Source organism: Dipodomys ordii, unplaced genomic scaffold, assembly GCF_000151885.1.
Source record: "Dipodomys ordii isolate 6190 unplaced genomic scaffold, Dord_2.0 Scaffold46, whole genome shotgun sequence".
Classification (NCBI taxonomy): domain Eukaryota; kingdom Metazoa; phylum Chordata; class Mammalia; order Rodentia; family Heteromyidae; genus Dipodomys; species Dipodomys ordii.
In genome coordinates, this window is record NW_012267262.1 from 9,308,936 (window position 1) to 9,322,201 (window position 13,266).

Below are 13,266 nucleotides of genomic sequence, written 5' to 3' on the forward strand. Positions count from 1 at the left end.
TGGTTTCTTAAGTCAGTTTGTTCGAACAGGCAGAAAAATGTTCTGCTTTACCCAGGATTTGTCGATCCTCCTCCCAGGCTAGTTCATTGGGAGGCAGATCTGCTTTGAGTATCACAAAAGAGGGGGATGCAGTGATGAGGCTAGGTTCTGCGTAGAGTTTAGGCCTTTCAACAGACAGTAGCTTTTCCGGGGCTAGTTTGTGAAAACCTCACAGAGACCCACCTGTAGTCATTCTCAGGGTTTCTGTTTACTGATTTTCAATTGCTTGTCGAGGCTGCTAGAGGGAGGGGCAGCCTCTGGCTTGGTTACCCAGTGGAGAAAGCCACTCCAAGGGCTGGCGCCCAATCTGGGTGACTTTTCCCTGGGTGGAGCTGAGTCTGGCAGGTCACACCGCTGTTAAGTTCTTGTGACCTGCTAAATAACTCGTTTTATTCCAAGGCCTGAGTTGGAGCTGGCAGCTCCTCTGAGCTTTGTCGGTATCCAAGATGGAGATCTCTGGTGCTGGGTGGTGGGGGAGGGGTGGTCTTCCCTCCTCTGCTCCCTGAGAAGGAGTGTGGATGTCAGGCTTCTACTCACGCCGAGTCTTGGTTCCTGGGTCATCTCTGGTGTGTGAACTGCAGGATGAAGATGTCCGCTCCTTGTCAGTTCTTGCTGGTGTTGACTAGAATCCGCTCGCCCGCTGCATCTGGCTCCTTCGTCCTGGACTCTCTGTGGCTCAGGGAGGCTCCTGTGCTCGACCGCTCGCTGCTGCTGCTGCCGTGGTGGCTCCTGGCAAGCACTCAGAAGTGTCTCCTTGCCTGGGTTTCCCTCTTTGGCCTATCTGTCTCTCCTGTGATGGCACACTTGGTGTAAAACTGCTTTCTATGCGAGAGCTTACTTAGGCTCCAGCTTCTCCTCCACCATCTTCCCCGAACCTCTCCTAGATGTAAAAATTTTAAGTACATAAGTCATATAATTTATTTATACCAAGATGAGCTTTGACCATTTGTTACTGTCAGGTAGCCTTAATCTTCCTTACGGACATGCTCTTGCCTCTATAATGTTTTACTCCCTGAAGGAGTCCAAAAGAACCCCAACTGTCCATTTCTAGATCTGAGTCCTAGTGTAGTCTCAGCCCCAAAGCAGTCATATGATCACCAATGAATTAGTTAATATGTCTGGGACTCTGTTTCAGCTCAACTTCATTAAGCATTTATATGACTGTGTTCTTACACCTACTAGAATATCATAAATGCTTTTGATATATTGTCCCTTTGATTTTTCACAAAAACTCCAGGAGTCAGAGACTATTATGTACAAATGTGAAAGCAGAGACCCAGGGAGATGAAGTCACTTGCTCAGGCTCACACAACTTAATAATAAAATGACACAACAAACCTTAAACCTAACAAGTTCAGTTTCAGCATCTTGCAGTTAACCATTCCATTCTATATCCTATAGGGTGTGTACGGCCAGTATTCATTGTCTTATATGGGAGAGGTCTCCAAGGTTGATGGTTCCATGATGTCATCAAGGACACAGTTTATCCTTCATTTTTTTCATTGTTGTTTCTACTTTCTTCAGAAGTTGACTATTGCCCTTCAGGCTTCATGCCTTAGAGTCATGAGGTAGAGAACTGCTGAAACTGTAGCATCATATCCTCATTTTTTATCACAGGGGAAATCTTTCCCAGAAGGCCATAGCAGACTGGTCAAATTAGATCAGAAACCCAGTTTTAAACCAATCACTAGCAAAGAGGAAAAACAATCAATTGTTGCCTTTAGATCATCAGTGTTACACTTTTGCAGCTTCGGGAGGCACCTACCTTCACTGAATGATTTTCTCTGAGGATTTTATGAGCAAGAAAGAGGTACAGTGTTTGGCTATTGGATAGGCAAGGAACAATTATTGTCTCAGTGACTAACAAAACAATCTCTGTTTTCATGAGACTTATATTCCTCTCTATTTGCCTCTTTGATGTCTTGCATTCAACCATCATCAAGTCCTCATCACACTATCTTACAGACTTGTACATATTTTACAGCTCTTCACTGACTAAAAAATTCAAATATAATTTTCTTAAGAACACAGAAGTTCCATGTTGAGTTTATTTTTCCTTTACTTGGACAATAGCAAAAGTCTCAACTCACCTATTTCACATATACATCTTAGATTTACAGATTCGTATTCTTCTTTTCCCTTGGACCATCTCTTTCTCCTGATTCCCAGAAGAGCTACTACCAAGATAACATTGTATGTATAATTTAATGGGAGACAGAAGCTGAGAAGAGGAGAATCTGTGTGGGAGACAATTTAATATAGTCTTAAGTGAGATGTAGGGTGGCAGCAGAGGACTCAAAAATATACATGAAAAAGAATTTTCTGGGGGAAAAAATCTGACAAGTAGAAGCAAAGTGTCAGATTTAAGAGCTGTGTGAAAGCATGTAAAGCTCAAGAGAGAAATTTGGCCTAATGATTTAGTCAAATTACCAAGTCATTTTTTTGATTTTTTTCTAATCCTTACTTCCACTCCTGGCTAGGAAGTATCTATGCATTAGTCCATGGAAATAGCTGTGTCTCTTTCCAGAAGTAAGGGCCAAAAATTCCTTAGAACAGAAACAAGACTAATACAAGAACATGGCAAAAATTGGACGGGAGAGATCAAGTGCAAAGTAATCTATAATAACTAGCAAAAGTCTGAAATACACACTCAAAGCTAAAGCATACAATAAAATGAACATTACAATTCTGAAAAATACAAAATACTAAAGAAAGAAAGTTTTATAACATCAAGCAGAGGTGGTCTCAAAGACCATTGGATTGAAGACAGAGCTGGAATCAGTGTGAAGACTGACATTCTTGTGAATGGGTGAGTGTGCCAAGATTATTTAAAAATCATGTCTAAGATGGACAAATGAGCAAAGACAAGTCTTAAGTCATTCTTTAAAAGTAAATAGAATACAAAGAGAAAAAGAATATATAAACTCAATCTACATTATACTTATAAGGAACAGAATAAAAGTCACACAGTATCCTAACAGTAACGATTGAAAAAAACTGATGGAACGGAAGGATAAGATTTAGAAATTTTATGAATATTAAGTTAGTGTAATCTTGGAGATAAACGGAATGAAACTACTAGAATTGACAGTATCAATGTTCTCTTTTATGACTGAAATTTTATGATTCTTGCCTAGAAAGAGTTTAGAAAAAGGATCATGCCTCATCGTATCTATTTACTAATAGTCAATTATCAGCAATGGACTTTTTAGTTCAGCAAGTTTTCAAAGATCATAGTCTTTTCTGAAACCAAGAAGAATAAACAATGGCAGGTAATGTTGAGCTCTTAATGTAAAGATAAACAATATAATCCTCAAAATCAGTGTTTTCCTCTTTTCTAGTGAGGGATGAATCAGCTGTGTCTTTGCTAGTGATGGTGAAGTATCAGAAGGGACTTTAGGTAGTAGTTTCAGATTGCTCATTTGTTTTTTCTGTAGTAAGGGAATCAATGACATCTGTCTCAGAGAGCATCTGGTGACAGTATAAATGCATTGGCATGGGGAAGAACCCATCTTCTGAATATCCATGGATTGAGGAGCCTTCCTCACAAGCCCTAAGAGTCTAGAATAAGCTTAGGAGATTTTTCTTTATGAGGTTGAACATCAAGCAAGTTTGTATGAATTAGGGGAAAAAAAATCTCAGTGCCTTTAAAACCTTTCTTTTACATCCTGTTTTGTTTTGTCACATACCATTTCTTATTGAATGAATTCCAATTCCTTGAAGAGTAAAATAAGAGAGAGAATGTCAAAAAATTTGGAAAAGACATCCATGTTTCCTTTCTGGGAAGGCAGTGTTATGATTTATGTGCATGCTATGATTTTCTGCCTGCATGGGCCCCTTCCTCTTTGAAAATAATAAGTATAGCATTCCTCCCTTATCTGAGGATGATAAATTCCAAGACCTGAAGTAGATGCCTGAAACTGCAGATAGCAAGAACCTAGCACATACTATTTTTTTTCCTATGATAAACTTTCACCTCTTTACTTAAAACACTTATGCCTTCTCTTTGTCATATCTAAATTGCCAACATCACCACTCTTGTACTTCCGGGTTGTGGTTAAGTAAAATAAGTGCTACTTGACAACAAGCACTGCCTTACTGTGGTAGATCATCTGTTATCCTAGGTAACTAAGTGGTTAACAGATGGTTAGTGTATACAGTGTGGATATGCCAACACTAAGATCATTCCTGTACAAGGTAGAGGGAGGTGGCACAAGCATTCACTACATTACTCAGAGTGGCACACACTTTAAAACTTCAGAATCCTTTTACTTCTAGAATTTTACACTTAATATTATTGGCTCATGGTTGGCCAGAGATAATTGAATCATAGAACAAGCCATATTGTATGAGGGGAAGATAATTACCATATGAAAAAAATATAGGATGGGTTGATTGCTCTATATCCATTGCTACTGGTTTCCGTTGTTGTTGTTGGTGGTGGTGGTGGTGGTCATGGTGGTGGTAATGGTGGTTGTAGGGCTTGAACTTTTGGCCTGGGTGCTGTCCCTCAGCTCTTCAGCCCAAGGAGAGAGCTCTACCACTTGAGCCACAGTGCCACTTCCAGTTTTCTGGTGGTTAGAGATGAGTCTCAGGAACTTTCCTGCCTGGGCTGGCTTTGAACCACAATCCTCAGATCTCAGCCTCTAGAGTAGCTAGGATTACAGGTGTGAGCAACTGATGCCCAGCTTGGTTTCCTTTTATCTTTCTCTGAAAGGAATGAAGATGATAAGATTTTAGTGGATCTTTACAAGGATAATGGACCCTTAGCCCCCTGTCCTTTCTGTGTCTCCTGGCTGTTAACCCTGCTGTGGGAAATACTTCCTGCTTTGGGTGATGGTGATCTAAATCCACTGCTGTTGTCTGTCTGTGAGCTTTTTACTACTACCTTTACCTATGTGGTTTATTAATCCCATTAGATTTCCCTGCCTGAAGGCAGGGGCCACGCTGTGGTGTCAATGTGGCATGTATGTATGTATATGTGCTGGCATTTTTATCATAAAGCAATAATGTGTGAGACTGGGGCCCAATAAGAGTGAATTCAGTCATGAATGCTCTCGTGATTGGGTTAATGCCATTATGGATTAATTATCAGAAGTGTGGGCTTATAATAAAAGAGCAAATTTGGCCCACTCCTGTTCTCTCTCTGTGTCTCTCTCTGTCTCTCTGTCTCTGTCTCTCTGTCTCTCCTTCCCTCACTCTCTTTCTCCCTCCCTCCCTCTTACCTCATCCTCACTATTTTTTTTCCTTTTTCCTTCTGCCTTCCACCATAGGGTAACAGAGCACAAAGACTTTGGGCAAATGCTGATGCCATAGTCATGCTCTTTTCAGCCCCAGAACAATGGGATGTTAATTTCTGTTCTTTTTTTTAAAAAAATAAGTTTTTTATTTTGAAAATACTGTTACAGTTACATGAGCAAGGTAATGATTACATTTCTTATCAAGCATAGTTGCCTCCTCCTTTGTTTTTCCCCTACCATCCCTTCCCTCCCACCTCCACAACTACACTCCCCCCTCACTGCTCCCCACTTAAATTGTAAAGTTTGTTTTTCAACACAGTGTCTTGTACATCTCATTGTTAGTTACAATGGGTCAACTTGTATCCTTATTTAAACATTTTGTCTTTTCCCCTCTCCTCCCCAAATTATACCAACAACAAATACAGTGAAAACAGGGGTTATACCATGGAGAAGGAGCATGCAAAGCAACCAAAAAAATCACATGGTACCTTATAAATACATTAGGAACAATAGCAAGAAAGGACAAACCACTTGTGTCCCTATCTTGGGGTTCATTTCACTTAATTTCATCTTATCTAGTCATATGTACATAGCTTTTGACCTTTACTTCTTGTCCCAGACATATACTAGTTATTCAGAACATCATAAGGGAATGCTTCTCAAAACTTTATGCTCATAAGTTTGAGAATCTGGAAGAAATGGACAATTTCCTAGCAAATATCAACATGCCAAAACTAAACCAAGATTAGTTAAACTAACTTAACAGACCCATATCAAGCATTGAAATAGAGACCTCCCATCTAAGAAAAGCCCGGGACCAGATGGATTTACAGCAGAATTCTACAAGGCCTTCAAAGCAGAACTCATACCAACATTCTTCCAACTCTTCAATGAAATTGAAAGAGAAAGTTGACTGCCAAACTCTTTCTATGAAGCCATCATAACCCTCATCCCAAAGCTAGGCAGGAACTCATCAAAGAAAGAGAACTATAGACCCATTTCTTTGATGAACATCAATGCAAAACTTCTCAACAAAATTTTGGCAAATCAACTTCAACAATTCATCCAAAACACCATGATCAAACAGGATTCATTTCAGGGATGCAAATCTGGTTCAATATATGCAAATCAATTAATATAATTCATCACATCAACAGGAGCAAGGATAAGAACCACATGGTTATCTCAATAGATGCAGAAAAAGCATTTGACAAGAGCCAACATCCCTTTATGATGAAGACTCTGAAAAAATTTCTGTTCTTTATAAATTACCTTTCTCACATATTTTGGTATGGGACCAAAAAATAAACCAAGACAAACGTGTCTTTATTCCCCTCAGCACTTTTCATAGTCATTGATAGCTATCATTTGATGAGCATATACTGTATACTATATTCATATACTGTATACTATAAACCTAGTATAGTTATATCTTTATATTTTTAGATGAGGAAAATAAAGCTTACAGAAGGAAAGCAACTTCCTGCTCATCTTCTATCCACATTAAGAATATCAATCTAAGTTTCTCTGGTCTAGAGGCATATTTCTACTAAGTAATCTCCATATATGGATAATGATGGTGAAGATGAATCAGAAGAGCAAGACAAAAAGGATAGGAAATGAAATCAAAGTCAAACTCAGTAAACACCTAATTCTCTCTTTGAAAACAAAATTATCTGTTTCATAGCTTCCTTAAAATCTTTATACAAAGGATTTGATGAGAAGAGATATAAACTCACCATAATGACAACAAAGAAATGGGCATTTTCTGGTATCACAAAGGATTTTCTCACTTTGCATATTAAGAATACACGGTCTTGACTTACTTTTTATTTTTTAATAAAATTGACCAGAAGAGAAAATAAGTTCTTTTCAAGGACAAAATGGTCAGGAACAAATTCTTCCTTTAATTTGTCATAATTACATCCATACGTCAGTCAATTCGGGGCAATATCATTTGGAATTAATGATGTCTATTCAATTGATTTCAACCTTGGAGCAATATTCATCTTCTATGGATAAATCGTATGGATAAATCAAACAAGAATGTATGCATATCTAGTATGCTTAGATCACATTTCAGAGTGAGGTCAATAATCTTACCTTTTGTCATGATGTCCATAGAGTAGCTATCAAATGTTTACACAACATGTATTTCTCCTATCCAAGTACTAACCAGGCCTGACCCTGCTTAGCTTCTGAGATCAGACGAGATCAGGAGCGTTCAGGGTGGTATGGCCGTAGACCAACATGTATTTCTTAGCTGTTTCCATGCCTACAGTCTCAAGTAGGAATAGATCACACCTATATGCTACAATTTTTCAGTTTGAAACTTTACTAAGCCAAAAATGTGAGAAACCTAGGAGAGTAAATGGATATATATCTTTATCTATCCATCCATATAATAAATTTTGTGTCATAGAAAGTTTATGATCCTCGGATCCAATTAAGCACCGATGATCTTGGCTTCTTTCTCTACTACTTAAAGCTTGTGTGGCCTCAGGAGAGTTACTTCGGTTTGTTCACCTATTCATTGATAACAAAGCACTTCTCTTTACAGGCTATTTTTGAAGCTAGAGTATTTAAAGAGAACTTAGCAGAGTACCTAGCACATAGTAGGTAGTTCATAAATAGTAGTTATTAATATTATTATTGCCAACTCTAAATGGTACTGGGGGTATCAGTTATGAAAGTTAAGATAAAAATAGGTGTGATTTAGTTCACTTGGGTCCTGAGATCAAATGGGCCTCATACAAGGAAATATAAATTGTTAAATTAGCCAGGAAAATACAAGTATAAAGTCACAATAAAACATTTTATGCAGAAAAAATAATTTAGTTTTGCCCATTTATTTTTCCAGAAATCATTATGCCATAGTCAGACCCTTGGAACCAGAAACATCATGTGGAAATTGGAGGTTTACGAGTAATAATTTAGTGTTTTGAGGCAGAGACACTACCAATAACCCAGCCCAGTTTCTACTCTGCAACCTAAAGCCTGCTTCAACACACTGTGTAATATAGTACCTAAAGCCTTACTGTTTCAACAAACTGTGTAATATAGTATTCTAATTCTGAATTGAAACTCAAAATTTAAGTAAACTGTCTTCCTATTGAGCTTTGTCAAGTGCCCTAAATATATTTTTTAAAAAGAAAAGAAAAATAATATATAATAAAACAATATAAAATGCTTGGGCACCATTATACTGGAAACTAAGTGAAGTTGTGCCCCAAAATAGACTCACCTTGACTGTGATAACTACAAATAGAGATTGATAGAGGTGGCTAGATTAGCAAGTCTGACATCAAGAATCCTTACTGCATCATTGATATTACTTTCTGAAATGGTGAATGAATTTGATAAATCTGCAAACAGAGCAAGGTATAATCTTTCCCTGTGTTACACACTAAGTGTATTTCTAGAAAATCTGTTGTATATTCAAACTGCCCAAAAGTACTTTGTATTACATATATTAAGTGTCAGGCTCTATGCCTAATATTGTTACAACACAGTGCTTGTAAAAGGATGTTACAAACTTGCCCAAACTTGGGATAATTTTTCATTTTGTCCTGGCCATTGCAGAGCATCAAGCATCCCTGCCCTTTAATCATTTCTACACTAAGATCAATCACAGAGATCAAGAAAAGAAATCTTGTTAAAAATTCAATATATCACCTAAGGGACAGGCCTGCTCTCATTGGGAATACTGCTGTAGTCATACTAAGAAGTTGTAATTCTTTGAGCAGCGAGCCTTTGCTTCTTCTCATTTCTCTGCATGGGATGACCTTCTGTTTAGCCTTGCTATTATCTACTTACCACTAGTGACTCACCTCAGATGTTCATGAAGCTAAATGTAAAATGCCAATTGCTTTTCCTTGCCTTCTGTAAGACCCTCAGCCTGACTCTCATGACTTCGATTGTATTATATTACCAGCTTCCCAATATTATTTTAAGAGATCTAGAGGACAGAATCAGTCTTTCTGTTTATATTTATACTAATATCAACTTACTTTTATCTCCTTAAGTTTAAATTTATCTCTTTATCCTACTGCCTGGCCCAAGTTTGTCAAGACAGGAAAGGTATTTGAAAAGATCAATAGATGACAATTTTAGGCCAAGTATTTATGAAGTATTCACTCTTTTGAGGTATTGTAACTAGCTCTAAGAGAGATAAATTACAAATAGATCCTGATATTAAGTTCTTTGGAGCCAAAGAGCCAACTTACCTCCATGACTGACCGTTGTCATTAAAAAAAAATGTATAAGCAAGAGCATGTTCATTAGATATGGGTTGTAAGTACTCTGCATGGTGCCATGTGTTTTATTTGGAATTGGTGGAGAAAATAGGCTTTTGTAAAACCCCTAGTTCAGAAATCATTAGTGTTTGTTCAGGTGGGTTAGGTAGGTTATTCTTATGTGGTGCAGAACAGCACAAAATTGTTTTTAAATAGCAGTTTTCATACTTGGGGTATTTTAAAGTACTTTCAAGTGCTTTACAAAGTAATGAGTTAAACACTAGTAGTGAGAAACTATGCGTGCTAATGGAGAAAGCCATTAGGCTCTTGACAGTAGCTCAAACGGGAGAGTGGAAATTAGAAGCAGTTTTATTGATATTGGCCAGGATTTGGGACTAATCCTTGCTCCTTTTGAAAATTGTCATGGGATCTTTAAATTGCACTTGGATGGCTAATGTGTTTAATAAGATTGTTTTTTGGACCTGAAAGTCAACCAAAAAGTTGGGGGTTTTTGTATTTTTTTTTCCACAGACGTCCCACAAACAAAGCACATTTGGAGATAGTAATTTATTTTTTCCATAATGAATATGGATAATGAAAGATTTTTGTAGATGAAAAGCAGTGAACACAAAAGAAAAATGAAAAAAAAAATCCCCATGACCCACCTCTAGCTTTTAGCCATAATTTCATTGGAGACTATGAAATATTCACATAAATATGTTCCAATTTCGCCTTTGTTCATCAGGATTCTGGCTAGGATTAAAGTGAAAGTGCCAAAAATCGAATAAGAAAGCCTGTTTATGAAAAGTTCCATACCACTTTTAACAGATTTCCAAGGTAAAGGGGTTCTGACTAAAGATACAGACTTTATGATATCCATTGGAATCATTTCTTATGCTTTTAGCCCTTTTAACATTTTGTATGAAATTTCATCCAAATTCTATCCCTGTATAACTGACAATTCAGTTAGAAAGCATGAAGCAATTTGATGCCTAATATTTATTTGAATAATTATATCATCATGAAGCTAATATGCAATAAGCTGTTAATGCTGTTATTAGTATGCCTGAGAAATACACATCATAAGCTTACAATGAAGACTATTACATAAGTGGGAAATATTAAAACTAATCATTTACTAAAATTCTCTATTAGATTTTTTTTGAATTTAAGTGATGAATGTCATGTAACTGACCATTCAGTCAATTGAATATGACCATTAAGCCACGAAGGAATGTCAAGAAAGAAACTGAGATAAAAACCAAGAAAGTAAACATTTTTCTCTGAGTCCAACTTTTAGAGTTAGCAGTAATGACACAGCCCTGGAATTGAAATTAATATTTGAACTGTCAGCTTTTAATTATGAGCTCTTTCCTTTAATTTTCTACAGAGGTTAAATATGCCAAAATCTCCACTTCCAAACCTTTAGAGTCCATGCAGAACACATCAACCAAGCCAACTTTAAAGGCAAAACAAGAAGGAACTATGTATCAATATCCATATCACTTGCCCCTCTTAATTTTTTTAAAAAGTACATTTTTATTTATAAAAGATGTGTAGATTTGATCATAGGAGAGCTTTCCTTATTCAGCGTAAGCAAAAGGTCAAGACTGAGAGATCATAAGGGTTCCATTAGTTTATTCCCATGTGGATTTTAGAAGATGGTCCAAAAGCAAATGTCAACATTTCGATATAACCTCAAAACTTTCCAAGAGGAGAAAAAAAGGTAAAGAATTCTAAAGGATTGAAAATTGTATCATAACTTAGGAAAAGTTTGAAAGTTGAGTCTTGTTACTTTTAGGATACAATATTTAAACATTTCACTCACAAAATTATTTTTTAGAATTTCTTCATAAAATTCAGTGTAGACTAGTATGGCTATATTCTAGTAAAACATAATTTGAAGTTGTTCCTGTTGTCCTCACTCTCAAACAATTTACTAGTATGTCATTTTCAGTCACTGGGAATCTTCACATTAAGTGAAACTAAAGCAAAAGCTGAATACTACAATGGCTAGTACTCTTACTATGAACAAGACCATACTATCTTATTTACCATTGCATTACCAATACCTAGTACATTAAGATAGGTTTGTCTTAAATACTCTTTGAATGACTAAAATTGATTTGGGTTATAACTTCTGTCTTGGACTCAGCCTTTTCTTTTGTAAAATAGATTAGGCGAAATGGCTTCATAGTCCCTTTCCAGTCCAGGATAGTGTTTCTAAACTACGAGTCCTTATTACCAATACAGATTTCAGACCAATACACAGCCAAAGTCCCTGGGGATGAGGCTTTGACAATTACTCTCTTAATGTTTCACATTATAATGAATTTGTTATAGTCCATATAGGTATCTCAAAATGTGTTTGGAAAAGGGAACTTTGACCATACCAAGGCATTTGAATACAGAGGGCAAATGGAGAGTGAAAGTAATATGCCAAGGCTTCAGTTTTCTAATTCTCTCTGATACTTTATTTTAGTTTATTTCTTATTTTTTGTTGAGATAAGGTGATAACATAAATTTCACATATTTCACAGTATTGTATTGTATTTGTGGATTCTAAGAGCTTTGAGAATACAACTATTTCTTCCACATCAGGTGATATTTACATTTCTTTCCTTTTGCTTAGTGTAAGCTGTTTCCTCTTTCCCTCTCATTCCTTCCCTCCCATTGCTGCCATTTTCATCTATGCACATATATAGTATATATATATATATATATATATATATATATATATATACTATATATGTGGTCAAGAACATGGAGTGATTGAAAAATGAGTGGAAGTCCTTTATTTCTCAAGTCGTTTACTTTGTCATATCTCCTTGCATTTTGGCTTTAACATCCACATATCAGGGAGACCATGTGCCATTTGTCTCTGCTCTTGGCTTACCTCACTCAAAATGATTTGCTCTAGCTCCATCCATTTCCCTGCAAATGCCATTATTTTGTCCCTTCTAATGGCTGCATAATATTCCATTGTATATAGGTACCACAATTTTTGGATCCACTCATCAGTAGTGGGACATCAGGGTTGTTTCCATATCCTGGCTATTGTGAACAGTGCTGCAATGAACATGGAGGTGCATGTGTTCTTGTATCCTGGTTCCTGTTGCTCAGGGTAGATGCCTAGGAGTGGTATGGCTGGGTCATAGAGGAGGTCTATATTTAGCTGTCTGAGTTACCTCCAGACTGCTTTCCAAAGTGGTTGTATTAGTGTACATTCCTCTTTCTCTGTATCCCCTCCAGCAATTGTCGTTGGCTGAATTTAGGATGCAGGCCATTCTGACTGGGGTAAGGTGGTATCTCAGTGTTATTTTTATTTGCATTTCCTTTACAGCCAGGAATGATGAACATTTCTTCATGTGTTTCTTTGCCATTTTTATCTCTTCTTCTGAGAAATTTCTCTTTAGCTCCCTTGCCCATTTAATGATTGGTTTGTTAAGTTTGGAAGGGGTTAGTTTCTTGAGTTTCGTGTATATAATGGATATTAGGCCCTTGTCTCATATATTGCAGGTAAATATTTTTTCCCAATTAGTTGTCTGTCTTTCTAATTTGGTTGCTATTTCTTTAGCTGTGCAAAAACTTTTTATTTTAAAATAGTGCCATTTATCAAGTCTCTGTCCAATTTGTTGTGACCCTTCTTTCTGACATTTTAAATTTAGAGAGTATGAGTATTTTTTATGACTTTTTCTCTCATAGAGTTTCCTCTATTCCTGATGGAAGTGCACATGGATATAGTATTTTCA